At 35.5% G+C, this 23599-nt stretch overlaps 1 protein-coding gene across 2 annotated transcripts in view; it reads left to right on the top strand.

Annotated features, from left to right (window-relative positions):
• The first annotated feature begins 1374 nt into the window (after positions 1-1374).
• The window catches only part of sema5bb (sema domain, seven thrombospondin repeats (type 1 and type 1-like), transmembrane domain (TM) and short cytoplasmic domain, (semaphorin) 5Bb), a 59241-nt gene continuing 37016 nt past the window's right edge, over positions 1375-23599 (top strand). The window contains exon 1 of one of the 2 annotated variants that reach the window (XM_059571722.1): positions 1375-1508. The gene's annotated coding sequence lies outside the window, so the exon portion shown is untranslated. The remainder of the gene's footprint in view (positions 1509-23599) is intronic. The other variant, XM_059571723.1, reaches the window with a different exon arrangement.

Below are 23599 nucleotides of genomic sequence, written 5' to 3'. Positions count from 1 at the left end.
ACTGACGGCTCAGAGAGCATTTAGGAGTCCACTGAGTCAATTTCATGTGATTTCCAGGCATTTCAGTAAACTTTATCATTCAAAGATTTACTGCAGAAATTAATGGTGAGTTTTAATACACCTGTGGCAGCATATAATAGGCCACGACTGACAGCTCAATCAGTAAAGTCCACTAGCGACTCTACTAATACGTCTCATTCAAACTGACAGAAGTGCCTGTACTTATTGTGATGGACAGTTGCTGATTTCTAATTTCCATTTTCTCACATCTCAGGACGGTATTTGTCAATCATATTGCAGTGTTATTCAAATGTATAATTTCTCTGTTGATTGGCAGGTTTGAGACATGAGAACATAGGCCTACAATCCTTTCACCTTAGCAGTAGGCTACTTAATGCCTTTGAGAATATCACACAGAATTTTTGTTCATGTAAGCCTTTAAAAACATCTGATTAGACTGTAAAGGGCCTTGATGGCTTTCCAGTTGGCAAATTCCCCGTAATAGTGTTTGAACCCCAATACCTGCCTCAGTTCCTTTGCCAAATACCACATTATCCAACCTCACATGATCTCTCAGCCTTTGAACCAGCTCATTCCCTGTCAAAGCATTTATTTGATCGCTAAATGTTAAAATATGTTTTATTTAGTATTAATATTGCTTGTCAAGTACAGACATGAACATTTAAGGATAGAATTATGAATGTATGTTTCACTTCAGGCACTTTTAGTGCTACTTTTCTAATAAGGAGACAACAGTGTCAGTGAAGTGCAGGCTTGAGATGAACACATTTGAGACAATTATGAAAAAAAGAGAAATATATCAAGAATTCAAAGTAAAGTTAAAATAAATAGGCATATTAGCTAATAAATACAGTAGAGTTAGAAAAGTGTGTTTTAAGAGAGTTTATTTTCTTTGAGATCTGCAGAATAATTTATCAGTTTGATCGTTGTTGTAAAGATGGCTGAATGTTGGTTTAGTGCCACCATTTTCCTGTCCCAGAATTTATTAGTTTTATTTGTTTGTTACTTAATGTTAATGAGCCAAACCTTTTTCTTCCTTTTTTTTTATTGAACAAACATAACAGCAAATATATTTTCATCTACAAAGACAAAGAGCAAGTACAGTAAGAAGCAAGTAAAATAAACAGACAGAAGTAAAATAAATAAAGTGATAAAAAAATAATTAATAATACATTACAATAATACAGTAATAAAAAATAATACATTATTAATGAGCCAAACCATGGCCATAAGAAAGCTACGAAGCAACGTCAGTGTAAATTTATTAATATTCATAAGCAAACCTTCCTCATAGGCGCGTAACGGAGCAATGGCAAGAACGACCTAATTAATATTCATGAGCTGTTCGGCAGCGGCAGCAGTGGTAGGATTCGTCCCGGTTTGAAGCGGTGCTGTCGGCGAGAGCTCAGATGCCTTTACAGACCTCAGCAGACACTTCTGAATATCCCTCACACTGAAATTACTCCTGGATCCACCTGACTGGAGAGGTAAGATCACTCTTACGGGTTTCCTGACAAAATATGACCATGTTTACAAGCAGAACCGCAAGTTAAAGCACCGTTGTGAGTTTGACAGAAAGTTTTTTTATGTCTAATATTTTTGCGTGGTTTTAAAAAATTGTTTTCCATTGGCCATGTCTGTTTTAAGACTGTTTATTCACTTTACAATTAATGGCACTGGTTGATTGGAAATATAATTGTTATGGTGTAAATAGTAATGTAAGCGCAGGCCGGTAGAGGGCTACAGTTATTATAATTCTGGGCTTTGTACTGGATGATTAGCCTAATATTACCTTATGATTTACTAATAGTCTGCCTTTGTTTTGTTTATGCATAATGAACAGTGTATCATTCGTATATATAACGTTACTATAGGCTACATCAGAATTCTTAATGGTTAAGCTTTGAAGTATGTAGATGGTTTGATATGGATTTTTTCATGCTAATTCTCCATGCAGTGGATGGAAGCTGTGGTCTTATAAGTATGTCTAGTCATGAACAGATATTTCAATCTTGCCTGCATGAGCAAGTTTAAATCAGGAGTTTAGGTGATGCAGAGGTTCAGCACTTAGACTGTTACATGAAACTGCATTTTCATTTTCTGGACAGACCACCCTCATATTTTCATTATTAAATGCATAACCTCTGGCCTTGTCATAATAACCTCTGCATGTGATTTCTCTGCTGGCTCTCTTTAGCACTTTGTGAAATTAAATGTTGATGTGCATTCCATCAGAATGCTTACAGAAATGACTCAAGGAGCATATTGCGCTTTCTTTTTGTGTTTACTATAAGAAGGAATTTGTGGCTGGACATATTTGAATCATTTTTTTAAAAAGCAAATAGATTTTAGTTTGCATTACAGGCTTTTTTTATTAGACAGTTTGTATATGCCCATTCTATATTTATTGTCTGTTTTGTGCATTTTGAATGCATACAAGTCAGTTCTAATGGTCACATGGTCAAATCAGGTCTCATGAAGCACAAAAAGACACAACTGAGATCATTGTTGACATACAGTAAGAATATACAGCTATAAATTATAATTGGTATTGCCATATTGAGATTGAGGACTTTTGATTGCAGCCTTTAGTGAATTATTTTGAGACATTGTTGAGATCTCTTCTGAAACGCTTTGGAGACACGTGCAATGTGTTTTTCTCTTAGACAGGAGAAACTGGAGACCAGGAAATCTTCCTTTTCTCAATTAATATCATTGCTGTGTTGAAGAAACAATTTATGCTACAGATTTAGTGATTTCTCTGTTTCTTATTTTTTTTTAAGTCATTTTCAGGTGAACAAAACATCTCTTCAAGTGTATGTCAAACTTCGTTACAGATGCTTTTCATATGCTTATCAGCAGTCATGGTTTAAAATGAATATGTCTCTACCTCATTAACACTAATCGGCTTTATAATCTGGGTTAGTACAGGGGAACTTGAATTAAGAAATACCCCAGTTACCATATTCCCCAATGGCCACGAGCACCGTTTCAGCAGTTATCAAACATTTAGAAGTGCATTTTAAAAGTCTGTTACATGAATTATTGCTGTGGCAAGAACAAAATCATTAATATTTCATGTAGGGCTGAATGAACAGAACTGACCCAATAGTCACGCTGTCGAACGATGAAAACAAACCTAAATTCACCTGCTTAAAAAAATATCCTTAAAATGTAGTTAGTTATTGATGTATATACTAAACTTTCAATTCATGTTTACATTTACAAACATATATTTAGAGGTATTTTTACATTCAATATTAACATTTTACATACATATTACGTTAACTCTTACTTAAATTAACATGGTCTTTTTGTTAATGATTTTTTAGTCCATATATTAAAAAAAAAGTCCTATTGAACAATAGATTATATAATGGAAATAAAATTATAATACATTTGGTTGCTAGTGTACATCTTGGTGGTTGTTGTGGGATTTTAGGAGGTTACTATATTACTAAACAATAGTTCACCCCAAAAATGAAAATGTACTCAAATTTACTTAATCAGATTTATAGAAATTTAGCATCACATCATTTACTCACCAATGGATCCTCTGCTGTAAATGGGTGTCAAAACATCATAATAACCCAAAAGTAATCAATTGTAATAAACACTAACATATTGTGAACTGAAAAGCTGCATGTTTATAAGAAACAAATCCATCATTAAGTTGTTTTAACTTTTGGTTAATCTATAATAATGCTTTCTCCAGTGAAAAAGTCCATCCCCTTTTGTCCTTTCACGTATAAATCCGCCCACATATTTGTTACATTAGAATTGTTTTGGACTGTTTTTGCTTGTAAATGGTGCTTTATCTGCATATTTCGCTCCTGATTTAGATAAGATTACTTTATCACTGGAGAAAGCAATATTATTGATAGAGGACTCTTTGTGGATAGTGTTTTTATGAGCTGTTTGGACTCGGCACCCATTTACTGCAGAGCATTCATTGGTGAGCAAGTGATGGAATGCTACATTTCTCCAAATCTGTTCCAATGAAGAAACAAACTCATCTATTTCTTGGACGGCCCGAGTGTGAGGACATTTTCTGCAATTTTTCACTTTTGGATGAGCTATTCCTTTAACAGAACAACTCATGAAACTAAGTTTTGGTCTAGAAGAACCATTACATTTAAAAGTTTACTCAAAACGATGTCAGAAAGTGACTCTATGGCCCTAGTAGAGTCTCAGCGATTCTGACAGGTCACCAGTGAAATGTGATACCAAAGGAGAGACTTCCCTCTGTCAGCTCAATTAGTCTCCTCGACATGACCCTTCAACCCCATTCTGTCAGCCCTCGCTCTCTGTTTCTCTCATATCTAGCATCGGTAAGTCACTAGAGAGGAGACAGTAGTGTGCAATTTGAGAAACGCAAACCTTGCAGAGTTGGACGAGGACACGGTGAAAACTTGCTCTCTGAAAGTGTTTGTAACCTCAAGGTTCTTCTTTTCAGAGAGCCATTTAAACTCAGTGTCTTGATTTAAATCACGCTGGTCCATTAGCTGTCCTAGACACCCTTATTTCATGTGGAATCTATCAGAAATGCCCTGAGCTGGGAGCTCAAGACAAGACTTTTACTGGAGGAAAAACTCAGAGTCTTCCCTTGAAATGGATGTTTGTTCTTATATATTTATATGAAAGGTCATTTGATGCGATTTAAATTTTTCCTTTCTCTTTGAAGTGTTACAAGCTCTTGGTGCAGAAAGCAGATCTGTAAAGATGCAAAGAATAAAGTCTCAAATCCAAAGATATATTCTTTATAAAAGTTAAGACTCTGCCACGCCCCCTAAAACACCTAGTTTGAACACGCCCCCACATGTCTACATCACTATGCGGGAAGATTTGCATAACGCCGGCTAAATGTTCATGCAAAGAAAGAAGGCCATTCCTCACTCTTTGCAAGGCGCTTCTGACTCATGGTATGTAATTATGTTTACATACAGTATGTAAAGGATTTGATTCAAACGCATGTTTTGAGCAGTAGCACTCGTTGTTTTTAATTTCTCCGATCACAAATGCATACACAGTTTTATGTTTATTTGGTGCAAAAAGACAATATAAGTCATTATAATCAGAAATGATGTTCCCACTGAATGCAACAACTGCCTCGTTTGTAATGGGTTTTATTGTTTTTGTCCTGTCATGCCCGTGTTCTGACCGAGACACGTCATAACAGTATATGTTGAAGGGCATAACATTTTTATCAGACGCTTGAAACATTTGGCTAATCACAACGCACTGGATAGCTGGCCAATCAGAGCACACCTCACTTTTCAGAACAACTAGCTTTGTAAAAATCGACGTGTTTCAGAAGGCGGGGCATAGAGGACAAACAATAATGTACATTATGTGGAAAATAATGTGTTTTTTGAACCTTAAACTACATAAACACATTTCATTACACCAAATACACAAAATAATGTTCTTTTTAGCAACATCATATGACCCCTTTAAGGTTTGGGGTTCATGATATCTGTTATGTTTTAAAAAGAGGACTTTTCTGCTTACCAAGGCTGTTTTTATTTGATCAAAAATACAGTAATATTTTTTAATATTATTATAATGTAAAACAATTGTTTTTTTATTTGAATATATTATATAATGGAACTTATTCCTGTTTTTTCAGCATCATTACTCCAGTCTTTACTGTCACATGATCTTCAGAAATTATTCTGATATGCTGATTTGGCATTTAATGCTTAATTATTATTTTTTTAACTAAAAAAAAAAAACATTTATATTTCTATGCACTCTCTTGGCCACGTTGAGAAGTATTCATTGGTAAACATAATTCTTTTTTTTTTTTTTTTACTTAAAATTAGTTTGTAATTTCTTTATCTTGCTCAGGGGTCGGCTGTTGGGGGAAATCATCACACCAGGAGAACAGATAATGTAGCTGTAGAATATGTTGATTATAATGGGAGTGTCTTGTTGTGTAGAAATGTTCCACATGCATCAAGACATGGAAAAAAATGTCTGGATGTTATAATTCACACTAAATAAGTCATTTTGGAGATACATGGGCCTGTAGTTTCAGTCATAGATTTAATAAATGTAAAGTTCTTCAGGAATGCCCTGGTAAATATTCATATAAAACGTATAGATTATGCATGGACTCAAAAAAGAATAAAAGATGTGATCAGGGCAATCAGAACGTATTATTTATTAAATTATTCAGCTAGATTTGCAATTATCAAGTAATTTGAGAGTGCGAAAAAGAAACCTGACTGGATAAACCTGACTAAATTTGTTTTTCTTATGATATTAAAGACATTTTTACTTAAAGTATTATGCTTAAAATCAATTTTTGTAGACATAAATTGTGCAACATATCAAACTGTTTACAACAAATTTAATTTTAGTTTTTTATTGGTGGATGAATTGGACTGTATTTGTGAGTTTTAATAGAATTATCTCTGCATTGAACAGTGTGTGTGCATTGAACACACACACATGTGTGTGTGTGTGTGTAACATTCTAGCAGGTAATTTTATAGTTAATGTTAAGTGCATGATTGGGTCTAAGTGAAGCTGCCACAGTAAAGGTCAAGTTCACTGCTGTTTTGAGGTCATGTTAATCAAGTCAGTGAAAATAACCCCAAATTACACCCTGTTCCTCCTAGAAATAATTGCAGAAACTCCAACATTTACTGAGATTTATGCTTAAAACAACTGAAAGTGTCTGCCTAGAACAAGACAAAATGTGTTTGTGAAGATTTGATTTAAGATGCAAGACTTTTTAGAGGCTGTCGAGCTCTAAAAAAGAGGAAAGGATAAATGAGTGCATTAGCCTGGGATGTAAACCTTCATAAAATAAACATAATAACTTTTATACTGTTAGTAATATATCAAGATGAATACTTACCGGACTGAAGCAACTTAAGTTTACTTGATTATCCATGCTTTTTGTTTTTAAATGTGCTTTATGTCTTTTTTATTGCACTGCATATATGCATATATATATGTAGTTTCTGAAAATATAATGCAAATATATGCATTTAATAATGCATATGTAATGAAAATATATATGTTTTTAATGCACACATAAAAAAAGATATGCATTTTATACTGTAAGTAGTTTAATGCTAATTTCATATGTCTTACTTTACAGGGTAAATTTAATATTAGTTGTAAAATGTGTTAATGATTGTTTTGTTTTAATGAAGCAAATGTTTAGTTGTCGAAGCAAAATTAGCATTTATCAGCACCAGGTTTATAATGACTTTATCATTATTAAATATGGAAAATAGTAATGTTGAATGAATAGATAGTGTCTAATCTGCCTTCTCACCTGCCTGTCTTCTTTCCAACCAGAAACCTCTTCTGAAACCTCAGCACTCTTTTACGGTAATCTAAACCACTAGTGGAGCGCTAAACCTCAGGTTAGACCGAAAACATATCATCCAATACTAGCGCCACTGTTCTCCACTTCAGCCTGTGTCGCTTGTGGTCAGGAAGTGGAGAAAAGATAGATGAGGGAAAAACTGGGTGATGAGGAACTGTGGGTTTTCCATATCGGCTGCCTCACGTTGGGATGGTGAATGGATGAATTGGGCTGGAGGAGCCGCTTTAGGGGCTGTTTGTGGAGGCTGATTGTAGTAAAGCACAGAAGCAGTGCAGCGAGACCCGAGGGGATGAAGGACAACACTGCCAAGCTTGTGTGAAATGGCTCAAGCTAAATGTTTTAAATATTAAAGCAAATATTGCTGTTCCCAAGGCCCAGCCGCACAGAGACGTGCTCTGTCAGGCACAAGAGACACATTGATGCTTCTGGCCACGGCGGGGTGTGTTGTGTTTTAAGGGGGTCTGTGCACCTCCAGACTGGGTTAGTCAAACAAGCAGGTCTTTTTAAAGAGAAATGTGTTTTTATAAGGCAGGATAGCTATCTTTTTTCCTATCTGTTCATCCGTCTGGTCAGTGCAGAGGTTTTAATACTACTGTTTGACAAACCTCTACTGATGGAAACTTAAATAAGCATAGTATACTTGGGGGAACCAGCTTGCTGTTTGCATTTTTCATATGAATGCATGTTACTCTTTACATATACATTATATAGGCCTATATTTTCCTGAACTATTTTGTAAACATTTGGTTACAATATCATATATATATATATATATATGATTTTTTTTTTTAGTATTGCGATACTATTAATGATTTTATAAATGTTTTTAATTTTATTTAGATATTTTATGTTTAAGTTGATAGTTTTTCATTTTTATTATTTTAATATCGAGATAATATTATTGATTTTATTATTCATATTTTGAGTAAAAAAAATTTATATTTTCTTTTTTCACCTTAATTTTATAGTTTGTCATTTTTATTAGTTTTTGTTTAGTTTTTTTAAACAAATTATAGGTATATATATATATATGTAAAATCAATAATATTATCTAGAATAATAAAAATGAAAAACTTTCAAATTGAACATAAATTATATAAATATAAAATTCTAAACATATAATAAAATCATTAATAGTATCTCAATACTAAAATAACACTGCTACATGATACTTGTTTAGAAGTGAGAAGATTCTTTTTTATAATATTTTATTTTAGAGCATTATAGGTAATTATTAATGGCGAGTTTGAACAATCACATAAATGTCATTATCGTAATCATAAACAAAACACCTTCTGGCATTCAGCACAAACACCCTGGCATTATATTTGTGTGTTGTAGAGCTGTATGTGTTTAATGCATTCCTCACGGAAATCATCGACTGCTGTCAGAGTGTGAATTGCAGTGAAACATACAACTCTGCGGTCGAGATTCACACTTTTGACGTCAGTATTCCCACGTTAATTCCCAAGTTGTTTGACACTGTGGTGTGTGATGAGTTTATAGTGATGAAGCAACACAAAAGAGTTCTTAAACAATTAACATGCTGCATGAGTGTTCACTGATTTAAATAAATACCTGAAAATGAACATTATGGCCACATAATACTCACTTTTTTCTTATGTGGAACAGAATAGGGACTATAATTTTATATACTCCTTATTATGCAGTTTTAGTAATATTCTGAAGTAGTTTTATTTTTAATAAACTATAAAATATATTTGAATAATATATATATTTAAATTTAAGTTAGGTTAGTTTTAATAATTTTGTTGTGTTTTATTATTTTTTAGTTTATTAACTATATATATATATTATTCATTTTTATTTTAGTATTAGTTTAAATTATCAAGCTAAAGTCAAGCTAAATTCAAAGGAGAAATTTCAGTTAATGTTTATTTTATTTTAAATATCACAGTTTTTAATGGTTTCAGTTTTAGTCATCTGTAATAACCCTGACAGAAGTAGATGTTTTGTGGAATGTCCAAGCGATTATTTTCCTGTCATGTGAGAACCCTTGCAGTTTGATGTTAAATCTGGCATTACTTGTCCATGTGAAATGTACAGTTCAGTCTGTTTTATATAGAAATCTATTTCAGAAGACTCTAAATATAGGGCTCATATGGAGATTCTTCTCAAGTGGAAGCTTTAAGTGGAGCTTGATAGATCACGGTGTGCTTTTGTTGCATGGATGTTCTTCAGAGCATCTCCTTTAGCATTCACTGAAATTCATGTGGACTTTATTTGACATAAGGGTGAGTAAACGATGACAGAATTTTCACTTTGGGTGAACTGTTCTTTTAAATAAGACGTGAATCATATTTCCAGGCAGTGACCTGTCAAGAGTTGTGGACGAGGCCATTTTTTACTCCCCTTCCAAATGTGACATAAAGTTTCCTATGTGCATAGGAACAGTCAGTTTAGTGTGAGTGATTTCATGAGCGAGGGCAGGAAAACTCTGCATCTGTTTTCACAGGGGAGGAAAAACAGCGCTGCATTCAGGACGTCCCAAAAGTCGTAAGTTTGATCCCCGGTTGTTTGAGTTTCTGAGATCTCCAGTCATGTGTTCTTGATTGAGGCACTTAAGCCTGTTTTGTCCCAGGAGGGGGACGGTCCCTAATATTAGCGTACCGCAAATCGCCTTTGAATGAATAGTGTCTGCACACCCGACGCTCTTGAGCTTTCTCTTCACCGCACGTTCACCTTCCCAGTCCACATTTGTCTCAGTCCTAGTGAAATTGGTCTAACATAACTCTTTCTGCTGGGGCGTCCCACTGTTTTGTCTGTTTTTGGAGCGTTGCAAAGAAAGATGAATGGTGGTCTCGCTGATGGCTTTAAAGGTTAAGAAAATGTCAGAACAGCAGAGCTATTAGTCTCCTTGAAGGGGCCGATGACTTCCTCCTGAGATGTGGGATATGATCTATGCGTGCGGGTAATTGCTGTCGTGTTTGTTGTGTCCGACAGGTCAGGCTGGGCCTTGTGCTCTTTTCTCCCATGAGCCATCTGGTTTCAGGACTGACATTTCATTCTGTCACTTAGTTGCTTGAAGGCACACGGGAACATTGGTTCAGAGCTACGACTAATGATTAAAGCAGAGTGTTGCACGAATTTCATGATTGGATGTGATGAATTTCTCAGTTCATTCGATTCAATATCCATTCATTTGTATATATATTAAGAAGAGTCCATATCAGTTTTCTTCAAGGATAAAAAATCCCTCTCAACTGTAGACTAATGAACGCTCTCAGTTTGTACATTACGAGCTGATTTGTTTAATTGCACATAAGGCAGTTTTAACAAAATAACTGCATAATAACCTTCAGTGATATAATCATGTTTCTACTCCAATTAGTTTTTTGAAATATAAACGTTTAAACAGTGACTGTCAAAAAAACCTTTCATGATGTGTTTGTTCAAATATACATAAAATATTGATGTACAGTTTAAAAATATGATGAATATGTAATGTAATGTGTATATTATTTAGCAAAATGTTACTCTCTGTTCGCTTTGTTCTGACCAACTGGGGAAAAAAACATTACAATAAATGACGCTACCAATAGTGATTTAATCTAATGATCGATTAGCTCATATTTGTTTGTTTGTTTGTTTGTTTATTTATTTAAAAGGGACAATGCACATTAATGAACATAAGGACAATGTCCAAATGTAAATGAGCCAGATATATCCGTACAGACTAATTTTCATCTGGAGTCCCTGGGAGGTTGTTATTATAAAACTGTAAAAAACATTGCATACATACACATTAAAAACATAAACAGATTACATAGACACAGTCAACATCAAACAAGCACAAATAATGTCACATAGAATATATCAACCTGTGAGTAAATAACTGCACTACTACAGATTATGACAACATATTTGATTGTCCAGCAACCACTGTTTTATAGTTTTTGAAAAGGTGGTGAGAGGTAATGTTTCTTACTTCTGTAGGTACTGTGTTCCAGGTATGCGCTGCACGGTAGGAAAAGGCTGACTGTCCAAAGGAACTTTTCCTATATGATATTTTACAATCACCTCTAGAAGTCGCTCTGGTGGATGCGTTAAGATTTTGTTTAACAAATTCATTGAGTGGAGGGGGGGCTAAACCATGGAACATTTTATACACAAGCAAGATATCAGCGAATTTGACCATATTTTCCCAGTTTAAAAAAACATGTTTCTTTAAAATATTACAATGATGAAAAGAATTTGACTTATTATCCATTGTTTTCAAAGCCCGTTTCTACTGTTTCTACTGACTGTAATGCGGTCCTTCCTGTCTGCGTCCAGCTGGTCATACAGTAGTTCATATGTGACAATATCATGGCATCGATGTACAACTTTGAGGCCTCTGTAGTCAAATTACTTCTAATATGCCTTCTACTTCTAATAAGTTAAATTTAATTCTGTTTACAACTTTTTTAACTTGTGATTTAAATGTCAGTTGTGTGTCTAGTATTATACCTAAATATTTAAACTCCTGTACAATTGACAGTGTTCTTCCTGCTACAGTAACTTCTGGATCGGGATCTTTATTTGCCGATTTCGAAAAGAACATGCATACAGATTTACTGGTATTAAGATGTAAACAAGAGTTTGTTAGCCAATTAGAAATATTGACCATAGTAGCTGATAGTTCCTTGGCAGCTTGCCTCTTGTTTTTTGCATGTACATATATAACCGTATCATCAGCGTAGTACATCTGACAAGTTACTGCAGAAGGACAAACTTCAGGTAGATCATTAATATACTGGCAGAACAACAGAGGACCCAAAGTTGAACCTTGCGGTACCCCCAAGTCATTATCAGTTACTTGGGAAGTTTTATGGCCTATGCAAACACATTGTTTTCTATCTAAAAGGTATGATTGTATCCATTTGATGACACTGGATGAAAAATTAAACTTTGATAACTTTGTTATTAAAATCTCATGATCTACTGTTTCAAAAGCTTTCTTCAAATCAAGGAAGACCGACCCAACTACACCTCCTTGGTCAAGTTCAGACTTTATATTTTCCAAAAGAAAACAATTAGCTGTTTCAGTGGAATGATGTTTCCTAAAGCCAAATTGCATTGGATTTAATGTAAAAGATGTAGCATTTAAATGAAATGTTATCTATTTTCGGCAATTTTTGATACTGATGGGTCTATAATTACTAATAGTCATATGATCACCTGATTTATACACTGGTGTAATTGTAGCAGTTTTCCAAGCACTTGGAAAAACTCCATCAATGATAGACTGATTAATAATTTTTATAATAGGAGGAATGAGTGCCTCCTTATGAGTTTTAATAAATATTGTGTCCATTCCATAAACATCCTTTGCCCTTGAACAATTTAAGGAGGAAATAATCATACACACTTTGGAATTAGTCACTTCTCTAAAAGTTAAAATGGGAGCATTAGTATTCAGAGGAGCGATAGAATAGTTCAGTCCCGGGGAATTGTGAGTCAAAGTTTTTATAGAATCAATGAAATAATTATTAAATGCTATGGCCACTCTACTTGGATCATCGATCACATTTCCATTTATATTTAATTCGATTTTTTTATTAATGGTATTATATTTCCCGGTTAATTTATTCAAATTCTGCCAGATTTCTTTACTGTTCCCTTTTGTTTCACTTATAGCATTAGTAAAAAATGTTGCCTTTTTGAGCTCTTTTACAACCTTATTTCTCAGTGTGGCAAATAGACGCTTCTCATGATCCACTTTGTTCCTGAGAGCCATCTTAAGAGCTTGGTCCCTTTGTTTCATGAGTGACCTTATGTTTTCATTTAACCACGGTAGATAATTTTTTTTGCCTGGTTTATATTTCACTTTCCTCATAAAACTTTGTCTAGTTGTTTGAAGTTTGCACATTAATCTATTCTATATCACCGCAATCTATTCTATATCTTCTATATCACTGCAAATTATTATTATTGTTATACTTTATTCTCAAATTCTTAATGTTAACATCATCAGCATTGCGTGACTATGAGTATTGTGTGTATTAGCATGTAGATTTCAACTTCTGTACAGTCTAATCTCTAATTGTCACATCATTCGAATTTCATATAAAGAAATTATTTTATCCCAAAGAGCAATCTATGCTCCCATCGAACTGGTTGTCTTCAAAATACACATCTTGTGTAAACCCAGGTTATCTGTAATCAGAAGCACATTTCACTGGAATATAATTAAATTTAATTCACATGCGTTGCAATCCGCCATCAAAATTATTTTTTGACATTTAATTATTCCAGCTGTTTTGGGAATAGGCTTTAATTAAACGATCCGTCACCTGCAGGATCCTCACATGCGATTGTCTAGTAGCTGGGACGACTTCTTTATGTTTACAGACCTGACGTAATGATGCAATGCCATCCTCGAATTTCCCGCGAAAACCTACCCGAACCACTCAAATTAGAAAACAATATTATAAATGAACCATTGTGAATCGGGCTAAAGTAAGGCGATGGTTTCGAACACTGGCTGGTTATGTACTTGCTCAGATATTGATTTTGGATCATTTTTAACCAAAAAAACTTACGGACTGCAGCTTTAAGCTTATTGTGATTTATTAAGCATTCTACTACTAGATGAAAATAGAAACTGAGAAATTTGTTTAACAATTTTGACTATTTTGATTAATCTGTTGGTTGAATGTCAATTTAGATTGGATGAAAAAAAATTACAAAAATATATTAATTTTTAAAAATAATAATTTGAAAAAAAAAATTACAAAAATATTAAAACATTTCAATGTCTGGAAGTGCAAATTGAATGGAAGAGCTACAGCTGAGTGGAGAATATAGACTGTATGCACTATGCAAATTAAATTATGCTTTCAATGTTAATCGTTATTTTTTTATGGTACTCTCTCTGCCCGTTTCTCTTTCTTTTTTTGGATTTAATTTGCTTTATTAAAGGGATAGTTCACTTTCAAATTAAATTTTGGTATGTTTTAGCTTACCTCAAGGGCATCCAAGATGAAGGTGTCTTTGTTTCCGCAGTAGTTTCCATTTTTATATTTTTAGGTCAAACTGTTCTTGTCTGTGACTCATATAATGGAGGTCTATGGTCACCACCTCAAAGAGCACGCACAGAGAAGTCCAAATTAAACAATTCCCCATCGTAAGTACACATTGATGACCTAAGACACGAAACGAGCAGTTTGTGTAAGAAAACAAACAGTATTTATATTGTTTTTACCTCTTGTACACAACCACGTCCAACTGATCTGAGGGCGCGTGTGCTTCCTGATGTGTGATGTGTGCCCGCGTTCTGGCTTAGTCTGCGCAAGCGCGGAAAGCGCTGGAAGTGATCTCTCACGCATGAACGTTACTCATTGTTTCCTGTTTACCACACGATACACCACCAATCTGCACTGTCTGAAATATAATGCAGTAATTAATTAATTTGTTTATAATGCACCCTATAATCTTTGCGATTATAATAAAAATACAACACATTAATCACTCTATTGACAGCATGCCAATGAGTCCCTCTGGCATTGGACGTCGCCTCCAGTTTATACGTGGCAAACTAAACACAACGTGCAAAACGCTGCGTCTCAACAGTGGAGAAAACTCAGGATCTTCAGTCAGGCAGGTGTGTGATGCGATATTGTCAATGTCCTCATCGTCGTCTTGTAGTTGTGGCATTGCTATGTTCCATTCGTGACAACATATGCTCTCCACTTCTGTTGGCATCTCACAACACTTGCTACTGAAGCACCAATTGAGAAGAGCCTCTATCTCTCTGAGGCTTGAAGACGTGCTGCTGTGTATTCTGGTTCAAATAAATATGGGTGTGAAAAAAATTCAACGTTGTCTGTTGATATATTGAAATCGTCTTCCATTGCAATTTCCTGTACGTCTAAATATGTTTAGATCTTTACAGTAAAAGGTAACACTTCCGAAATCTCTGTGTAAACCATAGACAGTAAGTGTAAACAATGAGTGACGTACACGCGTGAGAGGTCACTTCCGGTGCTTTCCGCGCTTGCGCAGACTAAGCCAGAGCCCGCGCACACGTCACATCAGGAAGCACTTGCGCCCTCAGATCAGTTGAATGTGGTTGTGTACAAAAGGTAAAAACAATATAAATACTGTTCGTTTTGTCACACAAACCACTAGTTTCGTGTCTTAGGTCATCAATGTGTACTTACGATGGGGAATTGTTTAATTTGGACTTCTCTGTGCGTGCTCTTTGAGGTGGTGACAATAGACCTCCATTATATGAGTCACAGACAAGAACGGTTTGACCTAAAAATATCAAAATGGAAACTACTGTGGAAACAAAGACACCTACATCTTGGATGCCCTTGAGGTAAGCTAAAACATATCTAAATTTAATTTGAAAGTGAACCATCCCTTTAATACTTTTGTGAACAGATCACATTTTTCTCCAGTGGAGGACTTCTTGTAATTTTCTCTTATCTTTTTCCTCTCTCCTCTGTCTCTTTCTCTCCGTCTCTGAGGAACCGTAGGTTGTGTAGTTACTGTATGAACATCTGAGTCTCAGCAGAGCGCTCAAACCTGACTGAATCCCACCCGAGGATTGAGGAAATCTCTTAACCATTCACCTGTTTTTGTTTTGCTAGTTCTCCAGAGGAAGATTTTATTGCTCAGCCGTTGCTCTTTTGCGGCTCAGGAGACTTTCTTTATGTATCATCTTTATTTGTCCTTGGGGGAAATAAAAATAGATTCAAATGAGGCAATCATTGACATACAGTGTGATTACAGAGTTAGGTATTTTGGTCTTGTCAAGCTACATTTTTTAAGCTACTGCTTCTCTGTTGGATTTATCCAATTTAGTGTGAAACGTGTCTATATTTCAATAGTTTATGCCAGAGATTTCCACTTTTTTGCCAGCCAAACACTTAATAAATAAAATAGGCCTATTTGTTTGAGATTTCAGTATCTCAGATTTTAAGTTAATATTTCAATAATTTGACAACATATTTGCTTTTTCACAGTGATGTTGGTTAATGGTCAGATAAACAAATAAAACATTTCAAGCATTAATATAAAGTATAAAATGTGTTTTATTTATATTTGTTTACGTTTTTAATTTTAAAATTCTTATTTTACATTTTTATAATTTAATTTATTATTAAATTATAGCTCACAAACCCCTGCTTCCCAGTTTGGGAAAACCTGTTTTATGCGATAGATTTTGCAAGTACATTTTTCTTGTTTTAGGGATGTTCAGACATTTTTACTAGAAAATAAGGCAAAAAATACTAATTAGAGAATGATTTCTTAAATAGCTTGATGCAGCATGTTAATGCATTAATGCATGATGAGATCTCGGTTACCTTTTATTGGTCTTTTTGGAACTTTTAGTTGTGGCATGCAAGATTATTGTGGTATTGTTTCAGGAGACACATCTGCAGGAAACTTCAGCAAAAGTCTTAATTTGCTCTCCATTTCATCTCACAATGCAAGTTTGATTTTGAGTGAAAGATCTCTTTTTTTCACCTTGCTGTGGTATCTTGTAGACATTTTTTGATCGCAGTCAGACATCAGACTGACCAGGAGCTTGACAGCACTGTGAGGAGTGCATAAAATGAGTTTAAATAACCCAAAATACATAACTAAAGACCACTGTACTCTTGTCTCTGAAATACTGCGTGCTCAGACACCCAGACTTTATATTTTACAGAAATAATCTTTTTAAATTTAATTTAGTTTGAGTTAGCTTTCCAAAAGTTTTACCTCATTTCCCTATCTATTTCAATCCAATTTTCATTCACAAACACCCACATTCAGTGCCTGCAGAGAAGAATATGGCACATATCCAGCATACTGCTTGTGTTTATAAAAAATGATTGCGAAGAATTAAGTCAAATCAACTGGCAAGTGGGAACGAATAAAGTGTCTAAAAATGTGTGCTGAATTGAGATGATTACAGCATAAGTCATGTATTTCACAGTGAGATCATGTTGGCTAAATCTGTTTTGTGTTTCTTCATTCAGTGCTCTAGCATGACTTATGGTCCTGGCATCTGTTTAGACGTGACATGTTCATAGTGAACCTCTCGAGAGGGAACACACCCGTGAGGGGCAGATCCAAGACTAATTAACACCAGACTAACTCAACGCTGAATGCTAACTCTTTAGCTTTACAACTTTTTTGTTTTTGTATTATTCCTCTCCTTTGTGAATAAATTTGTGTTTCCAATGCAAACTCAGGCTATTTTATTCTATTCATGTATTTTTTTTTGGTTTCATATTTTTCAATATGAAACGTGAATTTCCATGCAGGTTCGGGCTGATTTATGCTGCTTAGTTTTGGAAATGTTTGATGCTGGTTAGTATTGTTTTGGTACTAGTTCAGGCTAATTTAGTGCTGGTTAGTACTGGTCTGGTGTTTGTCTAACTGGTGCTAACCAGTCTAGCCATGTTGTTCACTAGCAAAACATGAACTTGTTAAACCATCATGGATGGCGAAGATGCTTTACTGATAGCAAAAAAGCAACAGGTTCTTGTTGGTAAGCTATTGTGATTTTGCTGGTTTGGTACTAGTTATGGCTGGTTAGTGCTGGTCAAGCTGGAGGATGAGCAAAGCCATTCTGTTCAAGGTAAAACAGTATGGTCTTCATCAAGCTGGTTGACGTTATGGTTAAATCAGTAAAGCAAAAGGTTCTTGCTGGTTTAGCTGGTCAGTTAATGTGATTTTGCTGGTCTGGAAGTTTGGTGACTGGTTTATGCTGGTGTTACGTTCTAGCCTTTTTTTTTTAAGTCTAGGGGAACTACGCATAGCAGTAACAAAGTTTAACAAAACAAAAAAAAAGTTTATAAAAAGTAAATAAATAACAAATAAAGTTCCCTTTCTCCCTAACTACCCATAACCAGGAGAAAAGCAGATTCAAACAAAAATGGCACCCACCTCCCAACAGGTTTCCTTAAAAGAAAATCTTAAATTCTAAACAAAACCATAAGTCTCCAACTATATCTTCAATTGCCCCAATAGTTAACATATTTCAACAACATAACAGAATGAAGCTATCTGGAAAAAGGGGAAAAGAAGTCCATGTGGCAAGTTAGCATCTGCAACCCTCTCTCTCTCTTTCTCTCTCCATGTTGTGAGATGGTGCTGGCTTTATATGCTGACATTCTCCCGGCTGCAGCCAATCAATGGAGCTGAGGTTAATGGGCAGCCAATCAACAACAGGTGATCCCAATCACCAGCATGAGCATGGTGGCGGTAGACATGAGGAGAAACAAAAAGAAAAACACACCACAATGCACTTTAAGGCCCTGTCCACACGGACACGGGTATTTTTATAACCGTGACTTTTTTTACGCGGTTCGGCCTTTCGTCCACACGAATACGCAGTTTCAGGGTACCGAAACCGAACATTTTTGAAAACTACGGCCAGGGTGAGCATTTTCAGAAACGCTGGTTGCAGTGTTGTCGTGTGGACAGTATAACCGGGGTTTTTGCCTTGCGACATCAGATTGTGCGCCGTTATCCGCTGTGTTTGACGTCAGATTGTGCGCTGCTGACTGCTTCTGATTGGCCAAGGTGACTTTACAATTTGGGTTATATCGCCGCCTGCTGGTGTGGCATGCTCTTGACAGCGCTTGATAGCATGTTTTGGCGTTTTCATGTGGACGGGATTTTTTTTTAAACGCAGGAGGAAAAACTCCGGTTATAAAAATACCCGTGTCCGTGTGGACTAGGCCTAAATGATTACAAATAAAATACGTCTTAAGATGCAACACTGGTTAGAGCTAATCTGGAGGTGGTTCATTCTATGCTAGAGTTGAGTAGAAACAGTGACTACGTTTACAAGCTGTTAAAATTCGGGCTATGGTCGGGTTAAGGTCACTATTCGGGTTTCTGAAACATTCGGGATAACCCGTTTACATGCGTGAGCAGAGAGAGTTACTCCTGTATACATGGAATGTGTAATCAGTCGCCAATATCCCGATGTAACGGGACGTACGGACAACAAGACGCAATATGCCTCATTTCCGATTCTTCTTCCTGTATCCAAAGACAACAACAACAACAGCAGCAGCAGGCGGATAAGGAATAGTTTGGGGCAGATAGCGATAGTCTTTGTCTGCGCTTTGGCGCTGGTACTGATCCACCAGCAGCACTTGACACTACTGTGCCTCTATACTGCACACAGGTTTTTTTTATGTGCCGTCTCTACTCAAAAGGCCAAGATTCCTTGCGAATAGAACATGCGCAGAACACACATTTTGATGGGGATATGCCGAAACACGTTTACAAGACCAAATATTCGGGTTAGAAAAGGGGTACCCCAGGTATAATATACCGGTTTTTAAAAACCGGGATATGAGCATATCCGCGTTTTTGCCGGTGTTTTCATGGCCGTGCGCGACCGGGTTATTGCTAATATTCCGGTTTTGAACGGGTTATTGGGTGCATGTAAACGTAGTCATTTTGGTGCTTGTTATGGCTGATTAGTGCTGGTCAGAGTGTTTTTACTAGTTAAGCTTACTAGTAATGTGATTTTGGTGCTTGGTGGCTGGTTTATGTTGGTTAGTACTAAGAATGAGCCGGTTCATTCTGGTTAAGGGTTAAGTAATACTAGTTTGGTGTTAGTAATTGCTAGTTAGTGCTGGTCAAGCTGGTTGATTTTCTGATTAAATCAGTAAAAAAGAGAGGGTTCTTGATGGGTAAGCTGGTCAAATGTGATTTTGGGGCTTGGTAGCTTGATTATGCAGGCTAGTTTTAATCTGGAACTAGTTCTGATCAACACGGAGGACAAACAAAATAATGCTGCTGCACAGCAAAACAGCATGGTCAGAATATTCTGGTTAAATCAGCAAAGCAGAATGTTCTTTCTGGTTAAGATGATCAGCTAATGTGATTTTGTTTATTTAGTAGTTTGATGGTTGGTTTATGCTGGTTAGTGCTAATCTCTAATTGGTTCATTCTGGTTTAGAGTTAATTTAGTACTGGTTTAGTGCTGGTTGATTTGGTGGATGAGCAATGCCGTGCTAGCTAGTTGACTTGCTGGTTAAGTAATAGAAGCATAAGCTTCATGCTGGTTAAGATGGTAAAAAACTGATCTTGCTGACAAAGAAATGTGAGCATGCACGTTCAAGATGGGACAATAAGTAGTGTTACTCAATTAATGCTTCACTATCAAGCCGTCTTTGTTTTGGTTGTGTAGTAAGTTTTTAGCTCAACTAAAATGACCACTTTTTCCCTGGTGTAGTCAGCGAGATCTTTTGACTCGTAGAAAACCTTGTTACGTTGTGAATCCGGTGCAACTCTTGTATAAAATATCATCCTTTCCCTCATTCGCCTCAGAGAATAAATGAATGAATAACTAATTTCAGTCTGCTGAATTAAGCAACTCCGTTGTATGGAGCCACAAATGAATGGATGAATGAGTGAGTGAGAGAACTGATTGATCTCAAGAGAAAGTTGTACAAAAGTTGAACTCGAAATCAACCGCCCCGTTGCGTATTGTGTTTTTGTGTGCGACGGGGGCCTGGAGAGGGAGGGAACCGTAATAATCACAGAGGGGACTGAACATGTTTCTTGATCTCTTTTCACCTATTCTCACTGTGAAATGTCAAATTTGAATTGATTGAAAAGAAAATTACAGCTGTATTATGGGATGTCTTGGGGGAGGGGTGCTGTTGCCACAGAAACTAACTTCTCAAAGTGCTGTTCTCAGCTAATGAGGAAGCAAACGTCTCAGGTCGAGTATACAGTGGCCCCAAAAAGTATTTGGACCCTTAAAAATGCCTGAATGTCAATGCATCAAATAACAAAATATCCATTCAAATGGCATTTATTTTGAAAAAAAAAAGTATACTTATTAAGAAGAAGGTTTCACAGACATATTGTCAAGTTTTAAGTGCTAAAACTGAGGAGCTTAGTCAGGGTAGATGCATCTATAATTTGACATGAACGGAAGTGTGATGAATGTCCAATTGGTTATATTGTTTTGAGGTTTCAGGTCATGTTTAGGAATATTTTTTAGAGTCACTCAATCACTAAACAGTAAAACTCACTGAATGGACTGTATTTGTGTACTTGACAGCCAAAAGACATTTAAGATTATATGCAGAGGTGGGTAGAGTACCCAAAAACTGTACTCAAGTAAAAGTACTAGTCTTGAATAGTTACTTGAGTAAGAGTAAAAGAGTATCGGATAAAAAATCTACTCAAGTAGTTAGTTACTAGTTACTTTGGGTCATATATACTGAGCCTATTTTTATTTAGATATATAGATAAAATGTATGTAATGTATGTGTGCGTGTATAAATGTATATATTTCATCAGCCTTTACTCCAATTTATGTAATTTATTATAAAACCCTCTCTGTTTACTTAAGTAACAGACATAGGTGTCATGCCATAACATATTTTTAATACGACTGACTTTATATTAAATGTGAATTTAACATTGAAAGTTAATGTGATATAAATATTACTACTAATCTTTCATTGTTCAGAAAGAGAGCAAATAACATTTACATTATTAAAGATCATTGACAGTCTAGATTTCAATCACTCTCAGAAACTCCCATTAAAATCACTGAAACTGTTAACACTGTGAAATCAATATCTTAATTAAAGATTCGTACACACATCTGCACTTTGTTGTTTCTGCGAGAGAATTCGCCAGAAAGAGGTATTCAGTCAGTGAGCGAGTGAAGGAAGCACCGGCATTTTAGCGATGACTCATCTGAACACCTCTGATTGGCCAATGCTTTAATAAGCTCAAAAGAATCATGTGTGATTTGTTATAATGCGCAGCGCGGTATAAACGCATCTATCTCTGGCTCAGCGCCAGCAAGCAATCACAGATCTGAATTTAGCAGCTGATGATATGACTCGCTGAACGAACTTGCACCAGTGTGATTGTATTAAAATTAATAAAATCTTAATCGGCTATTTTTTGTCTTTTGGAAGCTGCATTCAACTTGACTCCCCTCTGTTATAAGCCACACACGTACAACAAACTAATGTCACAGTGGTATTGTGTACTGTAATCGAATGTAGCCCAAGTTATTACCTGTTAAACAGTAGACAGCACACGCGGTGTTCATCTAATAAGGATCTCCATCGCTAGCAAATAATAACCTTTGCAGATTTCAATTCAGTGCAGTTCCAGCCACGTTTTCAACGCTCTTTCTGTTCTTAAACGTTACAACTCCGAGTGAACCGCTTCAGATGCTCAGCGCGTGCGGCAGGGAACTGAACGACTCATTCAAACTGATTCATGAACCAATTCACTCGTTTGCCAATTGGTTTGATCAAGCCTTTGAACAGAATTGACTCAAATGAATGAATCATTCGCGAATGGGCATCGCTCATTGCCCAGAGAAAAGTAGACGGCGCGTTTGGAATAAACTGAAGCATTATAACATTTATTGCATTAAGATAAAGTAACGAGAGGAGCGTCGCCCACAGTAACGAAGTAAAAGTACAGATTTTCCCCCAAAAATTTACTCAAGTAAGAGTATAAAGTACCCATCTTTAAATATACTCCGAAAAGTATTCGTTACCCCAAAAAATTACTCAAGTAAATGTAACGAAGTAAATGTAACTCGTTACTACCCACCTCTGATTATATGTTAAGGCTGGCCAATTATTTATTATTCAGAGTGATTTGCTGGCAATGTAAAATAATGCAGGATTGTGAATATTGTAATGATTGATGGGTTATTTGACACATTTCACTTGTTTAAACTTTTGCCAGAAGCAAAAGAAAAAAAAAAGTAATTTCTCAAATCAATTAAAATGGTCAATTTCAGTAACTGATTTAATAATTAATTTCCATCATCTTTTAAATGTCCACAGCAGTGCTTTATGTTTTACTTAGGAAATGCATATGCACTACTGTTCAAAAGTTTAAGGTCAGTAAGATTTTGTTTTATTTTTTATAATTTTTATTTAGCAGGGATGCATTAAAATAATGCTAAGTAATAGTAAAGAGTTGCTGCTCAATATTTCTTGCGCAGCAAATCAGCATATGAGAATGATTTCTGAAGATCATGTGACACTGAAGACCGGAGAAATGATGCTGAAAATACAGCTGCGCATCACAGGAATAAATTACATTTGAACATATATTCAAACGGAAAACAGTTATTTTAAATTGTAATAATATTTCAGAATTTTACAGTTTTTATTGTATTTTTGATGATCTTAGTGAGCAGAAGTGATTTTTTTCAAAAACAAACAAAACAAATCTGACCCCAAACTTTTTTTTTTTTTTGGTCTATATT

The sequence above is a fragment of the Carassius carassius genome, chromosome 17, assembly GCF_963082965.1.
Source record: "Carassius carassius chromosome 17, fCarCar2.1, whole genome shotgun sequence".
NCBI lineage: Eukaryota > Metazoa > Chordata > Actinopteri > Cypriniformes > Cyprinidae > Carassius > Carassius carassius.
The sequence above is the reverse complement of the archived record's forward strand: the minus strand, read 5'-3'. Positions and strand labels throughout refer to the sequence as shown.